The following is a 10,438-nucleotide window of genomic DNA, read 5'->3' as shown; positions in this document are numbered from 1 at the left end:
TTTTTTTTTCCTTTGACGGATGTAGATAATCTTTTTTAGCTTGGAGAGGCCTCATTTATTGCACAGGACCTTTTTTGTGTAGGTTCAGGCACTCAGTAGACATGCCTTATCGTCCCCATCAATCCTCCTTCCCCCTCCCCAACCTCCTCCTAAAGCTGTCTGATGATGACTCATCATTTTACTGTACAGAATAAAGAAGCCTCTATTAGTTATTTAAAAGGTTTGATCTTCGATTAGCGGGCGGTGTCAGAAGTTCAAGGGCTTGCGGGGAGAGATTGCACAGGAGTGCTGGCCTGAGATTGGAGCTGCTGGAGTGTGTAGAGTAATCTTCGTCATATCTTTATACCCTAATCTTAAAAATGGAATAGATTGGCGTGCGTGTATGTATGTGCGTGCAAATCACGACTGAATGATAACACTTGTTTGTTTTTTTTTGTTTTTTTTTCCCACTAACCTGCTGATAACTATTCATAAATCCAACAGCCTCTCCTCCTCCTCCTCCCTCGCTCCGCAGAGAACAGCGTTAAAGTGAGACTGATCGAGTTAGCCTTAAATCAAACAGATTCATCCACCCATCTCCCCCCACCACCACCACCACCACCACCTCTCCAAATGACTCTCCTAATAAATAGATTGGGATCTCTGGAATTTTTATATGCACACATTTTTGAAAGTTCAGGTCAAACCATTATCAAGCGCGATGGTACAAGAAGAAGGAGAACAGGAGGAGGAGGGGCGGCGGGGAACGACGAGGAAATAAGAAGGAGCCGTAGAAAGACTTCGGAGTGGGCATCAATCAGTGTCAGCATTTGTATGTTTCAATCTTTTCCTTGTAAATATTATATTTAAAAAAACAAAACAAAAAAAACTTTTCACTTTGTACAGTAAACAGACAGACAGGATGTAACTTTCAATATGTTTTACAGCAATTTAAGAAATAAAGAAAACCGTGATAAAAAGTCATAAAAACTAAAAAAAACCACATGAACAAAAATATGCAAAATATAGTTAAGACACAAATATTACTAATCATAAGTGATATAATTGAACCTCTTTTTCTTTTAAATCTCATGTTTACTTAATTATAATAGTTTACCAATCAGTATACTGATTATGTTAAGAATTATGCTTTTTCATATTTTCACTAAAGTGTTGGAAATTGAGGATAATTTTACTGTAGGTGTAGACGTTTGGTGATAAAAAGGGGAAAGTTTAGTTTTAGGAGTCTTTGCTAAGTTTCCCTTGAATTGTGTTAGATCTCTCTCTCTCTCTCTCTCTCTCTCTCTCTCTCTCTCTCTCTTTTTAAAGTAAGCTCTTCTTCATGCTTTTTGAGATAAATTCAATTATCTACACATTTATGTAATACAATATTACGTGTATACATAGATGATATTTGCATATAGAGGCAGTATATTGTGATCCTTCCTTTTTAAGCGGCAAACCTTGTTAAAAACTTACAAGATTTTTGTGTTTCTGTTGCCCGATTTTATTTCATTTTTAAACTTTTTGATTTGTTTTTGTTTTTTTGGACCTTGGGCTCTAATGGTGATTGCACACAGAATTTAGAGCCATCGTCGGCCCGGCCTATCCTGTTCCCTCTCTATGTTTGGGATAGACATCACTGTGGTAAACGGAAGATATATATATATATATACATGTATAAACACATGTACACACGATTGAGTGCTGGACTTTTCCCAGTGTTGATTGTTTTGCTCATTTCTGAGGATTTCAGCAACAATAATCGTGCGCGAAAACAAACCAAGAACAAGTGTAGTTTCATCTAATTGAGAATCCATTTGAAGCCGAAATGCATTTGTGCAACCCCTTATTAAAAGGTGCAACATTTATTCTGCCATGTCTCATTTTAGGTTACAAGTTTGTTTTGTTTTTTTTTGCTTCAGGGGAATCAACCGTTGCTACATTTTTAGCTCACATATTCCTAAAACGCCGTCACTTGACAGCTGAAAAACACTCACACGCTCTGGATTCTCATTTATTTCGTGCAACTTTTGTGCACTCTGTATGAAACGGAGGGGATTATAATTTGTAATTTGTTGTGTACATTTGCAGTCAGATATTATTTCCCGCTCTTCTTCTGTATGGTACCGATTCCAATAAGTCTCTATAATCTCCAGCCCTGAGAGAAGAAATTCATCTCTCCACTGTTTTTCTCCCACAACTGCTTTCACGTCTAGAGGGTTGATTGAAAAGTGAAAAATGTATCCGTGTGCACATATTGCATATTTTTCACACATGCCACTGCGTTTTTTTTCTCTCTCTCATTTGCAATAAGCAGCATGACCAAACAGAAAACGCTCCCGCTGTAACACTTTACATCAAGTCCTGTTGTTTTTTTTTCGTGCATTGCAAGGCGAGCTAAGCTAGGGCCAGCTCACAGCTGCTGGTCGGGGAAGCGACGGTGCGCCTGACACTGTGGTAAACTTGCTACCATCAGGCCTTTACCACCTCCAGCTGCTCTGCTCTGCTCCACAGCCAGCGTGCACAGGTCGGGGCAGTGATGCAGAGTAAGCATGGCTCGTCAGAAGTCTTTTTATTTCCCTTACGGCCAAATTGGTCCCAGCCTCTACTTCTTTGCACACGAGCATGCCACAACACATTTGTTCAAATGCTTCATGATATAAAAAAAAACACACACACACACATACACTGTGTCACATTTTTACAACACAAGAAAGAAAGAAAAAAACTTGGCTGTGGCAAGTTAGTGGGCTGGAACATCCTGAAGGTGGAGGATGTAAATATCACCTCAGCTGACGTGTGTTTTTCTGTCAGGAGTTACTGACACACGGGGACCAAATAACAGCACGACACGGTCAGCCACAGGGATCGATGTACCGGTTAAACTGACTTGCGAACATGTGCTTTTGACTTTTTGTGTTTTGGGGGGAAAGACACATCAATATTTCTATAACATGCTGAGTTAACCTGCTAATCACATTCATTTCTTTTCTGAATCTCATGCAGATAGAGCGAATTATACTGTGATATTATTCTATGATTGGTTTATCGTGAAGGTAATTTAGCTGCTTATGATTTGTCACCCTAAACCCACTGCAGAACCTGTTTACTAATATTTTACCTGTGTGTACGTGTATTAACATGTATTGATATTGCTTTATATTGATGCATACGGAATTTTCTATTAAATTGTGTACAGTTTTGTTTGTTTAATATAGCTATTTTCCATCTCCATCATTCATATTTGAGAGCGGCTTGCCGGCTGAGAAAGTCGACGACGACGACGTGACATAAGGGGTTGCTACTAAATGTATTTCACGAGGCGAACAGGTTGATGAGAACACACTGAAACTACACAGCCTGATTCAATTTTACTGTGGCTTGACAAAAACAAATGTAACATATGAATAGCATCAATTGTATACATAATGATATACATAATATTATTCTTGGCCATTCTTTTCTCTTTTTGTGGCCCATTTCTTTGAAATAATCCCCGAGGAAATTTTTACACCATACCAACAGAAAAACGACACAAAAACAAATAATTGTACAGGTTTGTGTAAATACTGAATATTGGGGAGGGTGGGGGGGGACATTTACCTTCTTTTTTTTGTATGGAAACGATCAAAGTAATCTCAATAACAAAAATTAACCACGTCATGACAAAAATTGCAAAAAAAAAAAACATCATTAAGGTACTTCTAATAAGGATAATACTGATATCTACAATTATAAGTGCTCAAATAAGACTATTCTTTCTCTTTGTACATGATGAACAAAATGAAGTGTTGAGTATTAATAATAAAAAACTATAAGTTTCACACATATGGTGCTGAGTCTTTGTAAGCTTTTTTTTGGTGTTGACCTCTGAATTTTGACATCCTCGTTCATTCATTTCATTCGGTGTGTTTCTGTGCCAGAGAAGTTCCCCATCCGTGCCCAGGCTCTGCTCTCTGTGGTGGACGCTGGCTTTCTGTCACAGCCCTCATTCTTTTAAATACATCATCTTTCTGTCGTGCACAAGCTGCCTCTCTCTCTCTTGGTTGGCAGGAATGGCAGGAATTCCTGGGAGAGGAGAGAAGAGGCCTGCCTGAGAAAACCAGGGCCATATGGTGACTGTATGGTGGAGTGGTTGGGTCTAGGTCTGTCCCCTCAACAACCCACACTGCTCCTGGCTCTCCGCACAGCCTCGTCTGATGCCGTCCAGCCCCCTCAGGGTTCTCTCAGGCTGCTCTCTCCTCTCCCCTCTCTCTCTCTCCTTCTGCCACCACGCCATCGCTGCTCCTGCCGGACTGTGCGGCGGTACAGTAGACCTCTCCGAGACCTTGTCAAAGCGAGACAACCGTTGTTGTGTGCGTTCACCTTTTCGGGCGGCACAAATTGCTCCGTAACACGATAATGTGTGTCTTTTTTTAACCTTTATGCATCCTGGTGAGATAAACATTCAGATTAAGGACGTCGTTCACAATGCATAATAATTATCTGAGGTCAGGGAAGCGGGACAGATTGGAAAATCTGGATGATGAAACGTAAATGAAGAGAAAACCCAACCCTGTCTCAGCAATTGCCATCAAACTGACATTGAGAAGGGCATTTATCTTCCAGCGGTCTCCCAACGCCGCTCAGTTGCCAGCAGTGTAATATTGTGCTTGTACTGAGCAGGTCCCTTGTGCAAATGCATTTAAAAAGTATGAATAATAAGCAGGAAGGCAAAGCATCCCAGAGAAAATCAAAGCTAATATCATGCATTTAGTTAGGCTACTAACAGATATAGAAGCTCCTTCAAGCCGAGTTTATGACGCTTCAGTTAAATTCAGTGTGTCATACTGAAGATGTGTGTGGTCTCATTACTCCGTTTTCACCTGTCACGTTACAAACAACACCTCAAATCCCCAAAAAACAACTTTATTATTACACTGTTGTGCCGCGCTGGGCTGTGTGTGGTCTGTAAATTTTACATTTCGACATTTTAACAAGCGGATCTTATCCAGAGTGACTTAAAGATGCATTAAGATTTTTATTGCCCCACAGTACAAAATGCCCACGATATATCTTCAGGGGTTGTTGATCAATACCAATGACTCGACGATTATTCCGCCAGGTACTGAGATGTTCAGCGTCCCCGCTTCCTGTCCTCTCTCTTCCTCTCAAGCTGGTCCAAAGATGGAGGTTGGGTGAGTAAAACCAGCACCACAAAAACATTTTGTGCTGGAGCCGAAAAAAGTCGTGTTATTTTGCCCGGCGATGCATCATCTCTTCACTCAGCGCGTCTGTGTCATTTCTGTTCTCGTTAAGACTTTTCGAGTGCAACAATTAGAGCACAAGTGTAAAAATGTGAAGCGAGCGCAGTTCTGTCAGTTCAGCATCGAGCTCTGTCACAGGCCTGTCACTATTTATGCAAGCTCGTGATTTTCCTGACCTGAGGATGGCGTTTAATGAAATGTCCGGGGATCGTCAAATTCGTGGCATTCGGTGGCAACTGATTCAGGAGCTGTTGGTTTAGCCACAAATGTGAACCTCGCTGAGTCATTAGAGGAACAGTCGCTGATGTTCAACCTCTGGGAACCATGAATATCTGCACATAGCTGTTTCACTAAAAAAAAAACAGGAGTGTGAACCTCATGGTGGCACTAGAGTACATGTAAGGGGATCAACAAAGTTACAAGGGTTCGTCCTCTGGGAAACATGAACATCTGTACATCTTATCTCATGTATCCAAAAGGTGTTGAGATATTTTTGGACTAACTGCTATCCATAGAGGCATGTTGCAATCACGGCTAAAAAAAGAAGTCCGGGGGTTAGAGGGGAGCCGAGAGGAAAAGTAAAGATTTTCAGTGGAAGACAGACAGAGAGTTGCATTTAGAAACTCAGACCATTATTTCAGCTTCCTCCTAAAAATAGTGAAGATGAGATGAAGTAGCCGGACTGTCTCTCTTCCAGCACAGACTCTCACCTGCACAGACCACAGCTGGTGAAATAGGTGTCTGCTCCAGAAAACCTGGAAGTTCAGGTAAACAAAGCACACTAGATGTGAGGCTACCTGCTGGATGATACTATAATTAACCCGGCTTCCACTCTGTGTCCTAAAGATCTGTCCTATTGTCATAGTCTGAGTCTGAGACCGGCCAACCTGAGACATGTAGAAACATATGAAGGCCATTCAGACACATGCAAACTACAATAACCACAAAACATGTCCGTATAGCTCTACCTAATATTACCTACGGAAACACTGGCCCCGTCCACATGATTCAGGAGGAACCTGGTGCTGTCCGTTTAGCAATCAACACCATCCAAGCAGGTTTGATGTAGCTGGTACCTTGTTTCCCAATACATAATGAAAACTGGATTAACTTCATGACAATTCTTTAGTTTATCACGTAAGATTTGGTATTTTTTGGTAAATTGGCACCCTCAAATGTTGTCGTTAATTTGGACAGCTGTACCTCAGAGCAGAAACCAGTGAGTCAAACATCAAGCAAGGTCCACAACACAAGACATATTACTGACTAGTCCAACAGCAGAAGTCCAGCTCTCTTTTCTCTTCTTGCGCTAACGTCCTCTTCACCTCTGCCACAACTTCCATAGAGGCTGCTCATCTGGCTCCGGTTCTGGCACAACACTGGCTCCACACCTCCTCCAGGCAACCCAAAGCTCCTGTGCTACCTGTGTAAATACCAACAATCCCTCAGTACTCTGAGCAACTAGTCTGAGAAGCTGGAAGTGAACGTGCATAGCCATGAAGTTACTTTAGCAACAAGTAAAATTTCCAAAGTCAAAAATAATTTTGAAGCTGTGCTAATAAAACTGATAAATATGTTCAAATATGTATTTATCTGTTTGTATATTTTGAGGGTCGTGCTAGAATAGAAACTGAAGAGCTGCCGCCATGTGCTCAGGTTCAGTGTGTCCATCACAGCTCCTCTCGTCCCCCTCAGCGTTTTGTCCATACCTGCCCCACCCAACTATGATGACACCCACCTCTTCATCCATCACCCTCGGTACAGCCCCCGCCCCCCCTCACCCTAGCTCACATTAATTTTTCAGTCACACTGGCAAGCAAGACTTATTAAATTATTGATGGTGGGTGTGAGGTGTGAGGGGAAAACGGATGAGACATATTAGTAGATTCACGTGTAACCTTAAATGTGAAATATAGCATAACAGTCTTGCCACTGTCTGGAGGACATTTTTGTAGTTTGGAGAGCTGGACAGTCTGAGGGTCTCAACAGAAGCCCGACATGCCCGAAACCTTTGACAGCACTAATTCAACAGCTCGTCAGAGGTGAAATATTGCTGTCTGTCTGCCTCTCGGCGTTGCTTTTACCCTGTCACTCCTTTCAGAAATTTCATTTCTTTCAACCTGATAACTCTCTAACACGGAGACACTTCTCCTTCCCTCCTGTCTTTTACCTCCTCTCTTCATCCCACTTTCACTCCCCCTCTCTCTCTATCTCTCTCTCCAGTGCCTCTTTCTGTCGTGCGTCACTTTGAATTATTACGATGGAGGGAGAGGTGGTGGTGGTGGTGGTTGTGGTGGTGGTGGTGGTGGTGGGAGCATCGTGGTAATAAAAGGAAGAGGGCCCTGTGAGTTATGGATGAGAGTTCACTGGATTATGGAGAAATGAAAGGAGGAGCAGGATGGAGGGAGACGAGGGGTAAAAAGGACAGATGACAATAGTGGACCTCGCTTCCATTAGTCCATAAAGCAAGCCTCCATTTCAGCGACACAACTCACTTCATCCTTGAAACCTGTGACCTTAGAAGACTTATCGGTTTGCAGAATATTGCTCAGCTTTTCTTTTTTTTTTTTTTGCACCAATATACAGCAACGCTCTGTCATTCTCTTTCCTTTTATTCCTCTCTCCCCTCTACTCTTTATAAAGTAGCTACATTTTAACAATTAACAGTTACCTAGCAACAGGATATATTATTTCAAAAAGCAGAGAGGAGAGCGGTCTGAGGCAGCTCTGCGATGTAAAGTATAATATTTTACGGTAATATTGTTACACGACGACGACGCGTTTGAAGCTCTGAATGTAACACAGAAGCGTCTGGAAGATCGAACGAGGAGCAGCTGAATTGTTTAATTTAACCTAATTCCTGCATTTGGTGCAGTAATGGAAGGCAGATGCATGTGTGTGTGTGTGTGTGTGACATGCTGATTACACTCACTCTGAGCAAACTGCTCCTTAAGATTTGATTTGGCAGGACTCTCTCTCTCTGTGTAGGCATCAGGCTCATCCTGGACGAACATCAGCACACAGCAGCTGGACAGCACACCAGCGTTTATGATCTGTACAGTGGAGAGAGACTGCAAGTGATCAATACACACGCACAAAGCGTATAGGATTGTGTTTTATGGGGATGTCAGATTATTTAATGATGTGGCTTTCAGACAGTAAATACTGGAAATTGGCAAGAGTTGAGGAATGTATTTTTTTGGGGGGTGGAGGGGTTCCTGACCTCTAAATGTCCTGCTCTCGCAGACATGCTGCATACTTTGAGGGAATAGTTTGATGTTTTTAAGAAATAAGCTTTTTGCTTTTTTACTCAATTTCACTTTCTTGCTTCGAGTTAGATCAAAAGACTGATATCACTTTCATGTCTGAAGCAAGCGGCAACCTCTGTGAAGCCAAGGTGGAAGTGCCAAAAACTGCAGTTCCTCAAACGTCCACTTGAGGCTGGCTCCAGAAGTGAGTCAGTCTCCATAAGTCCCCATGTTAGACAGCAGAAATAAACATGTTTACAGCCTGGTACAAAAAACAGTTTTGGTGTCTGTAGCTAATTTCCCCGTGCCTGACAACTATACTGAGGGTGAATTTATATACAACTCACCTGTTCACATTATATTAAGGCTTAAAGTTATACAGGATTAAGAGCGTGGACGCTTTGAATGACAGGTGGGTGCTGTTACAGGTGACTTGTTCGAGCACCCAAGCTTTCTTCAGTCCGCAGGGTCTACAGACAATCATTCTCATTTTACTCTATAATTGAAATACGTGTATTTTGCTAAATATGTCTTTAACAGTCTGCTTGTTTCTCCTTATGTAAAAAGAAATGGTAATCTCCCTCCGTAGCATGCAGGGAATTTTTTATTTAAACTTACTTAAACCTTAAATCTAAATATCCTCAAATGACATCATCAGAGCTGCAGGATAATTGCAAACTTGTTCAATATTTCAAATATTCAAACATTCACGTCCTCCAGAGTGACCGCTCAGTATTGTCAGCGTTTCCTGCTTCAGGGTAGTCAATCACATTCTTGCCAGCAGCCATGTTGTTGCACCATGTGTTAAAGTTTCAAATCATCAATAACTCCTGCAGGGAAACAATTACTTCCTGAAAACACAAACTGTCGCTGTTCCCGAGCACAGAATGATTCAGAGTTAACAAAGCACATGTGTGCAGACAAAATGACAGGTGTGGCGACATGAGGATGAATAATCAAGATGAAGGTGAGACTGAACAGCTCACGCATCAACAGTTCTGTATCGCAGAGAGAGAGAGAGAGAGAGAGATGGAGAGCTGCGTGGAGATAAAGAGAGGGACAGATGGAGTGATAGGACATCAACAAGTGAGAGATCGCTGCCATGGTAAAAAGACAGGACGTGAAAAGGAAGTGCTGAGGAGAAAGGGTTAAAGAGGAGAGGGGAGAGAGAGAGAGAGACGGTTGCCTCGGCAACAGCAGCCAGCGTTTTCTCTCTTTCTTTATCAATCCCTTTTGCGCACACACACACACACACAGACTACATACACATGTTTACCCCTCCTTCCTCTCTCTGTTTTATCCCCTCTGTGGCTCAGCAGAGTTAAAGTTTTTTTTTTGCCGTGTATTAACGCTCTGATTTTCCTGGAACTGATTTCTTCAAAGGTTGATGTGTTTGTCTCAGAAGCACGGGATGTACTTTGAAATGAGTGAGCGCCTCACCGTGTGTTAATCACATCATTCCATAGCCGCTTATATTTGTTCAGCTGCACGCCCGTGTCTTGTCCTCTATCATGCGGGGAAATAAATGTAGTAGTAGCCCAAAAAACACACATTTGAATGTGTTTTAATACAGTTCATAGTGTTGTTACAGGGATTTATAGAGGTAAACCCCATTTGTTTAACGCCCTCTATGCAAAAGTGTATTATTGCTGCACAGTTGCTCTCCTGCTGAGATTAAATTAAATGTTAAATTAAGTGTGCAGTCATCACAAGGTGCAGTGAATAATAAGACAACAATAACAGCTTATTGATAGAGCTTTAGGCTGCAGCATGCTCAGCAGGCTGGTAAGTATTTCCACTCTACAAACTCACGCACGGGCTGACGTCAGTAATAACTCTAATGTGCCGTAAGGTTATCGAATGCAGGATTATTTTGTGTACAGTCTGCTTAGGTTGCATTTGCGCACGCAACCTGTCAGCTCCAGCGACTCCTCCTTGACGTTGAACGTGGCTCAGTCTTCC

The sequence above is a fragment of the Larimichthys crocea genome, chromosome XII, assembly GCF_000972845.2.
Source record: "Larimichthys crocea isolate SSNF chromosome XII, L_crocea_2.0, whole genome shotgun sequence".
Classification (NCBI taxonomy): Eukaryota; Metazoa; Chordata; class Actinopteri; family Sciaenidae; genus Larimichthys; species Larimichthys crocea.
Note: the sequence above shows the minus strand (reverse complement) of the source record.